This window comes from Octopus bimaculoides, chromosome 1, assembly GCF_001194135.2.
Source record: "Octopus bimaculoides isolate UCB-OBI-ISO-001 chromosome 1, ASM119413v2, whole genome shotgun sequence".
Taxonomy (NCBI): domain Eukaryota; kingdom Metazoa; phylum Mollusca; class Cephalopoda; order Octopoda; family Octopodidae; genus Octopus; species Octopus bimaculoides.
The window spans coordinates 117,215,976-117,216,836 of record NC_068981.1 but is presented as its reverse complement, the minus strand read 5'-3'; the positions used below and the strand labels follow the sequence as shown (position 1 = coordinate 117,216,836).

The window sequence follows — 861 nt, the reverse complement described above, 5'->3', positions numbered from 1 at the left end:
ATATATACAGGGTGTCTCAAAAGTCAATGATGGGTTTCAGTTTTAAATAACTTCCGTAACGTTGCAAATAAATACATGAAATGTTGAAACAATATAAAGGACATAATGTAAATCAATATGCATCAGTCAAATTTTGCAACGCCCCTACTTCACATATGAAAAATGACATCACTTAAATGGCAGCCATTTTTGGTTTCACACGCCCGTGCCCTTTCCAAAACTTGCACCATAAAACCCTCAAGAGTTTCAGACCCCACTTATCTGATTTCTCTATTGATGTTCTCCTTCAGTTGCACCAGAGTCTCCGGTTTGTTGACATCAACCCTCTCTTTCTGGTATCCCCACAAGAAAAAATCCGGGCTAGTCAAGTCTTGCGAACGTGAAGGCCAGTTGACATCGCCGTAGTGGGAGTTTATTCGCTCTCCAAAGTACTGCCGTAGCAACTGTATTGTTTCTCTTGCGGTATGAGCAGTTGCCCCATATTGCTGGAACCATGTGTGAGGGCTACTTTGAGTGGCCTTCACGTTCCCCAGATGACTAGCCCGGATTTTTCTTGTGACGAAACATGAAAGAAAGGGTTTACGTTAACAAACCGGAGACCCTGGTGCAACTGATAGAGAACATCAATAGAGAAATCAGATAAGTGGGGTCTGAAACTCTTTAGGGTGTTATGGTGCAAGTTTTGGAAAGGGCACGGGCGTGTGAAACCAAAAATGGCTGCCATTTAAGCGATGTCATTTTTCCTATGTGATGTGAGGTGTTGCAAAATTTGACCTATGCATATTAATTTCCATTTTGTTCTTTATATTGTAACAAAATTTCGTGCATTTGGTTGTGAAGTTAAGGAAGTTATTAAAAACT

General features: G+C 40.8%; 1 long non-coding RNA gene across 1 annotated transcript in view; it reads right to left on the bottom strand.

The window, feature by feature from the left end:
* The window catches only part of LOC106877310 (uncharacterized), a 30,569-nt gene that overhangs the window by 1,335 nt on the left and 28,373 nt on the right, over nucleotides 1-861 (bottom strand). The window lies entirely within an intron of this gene.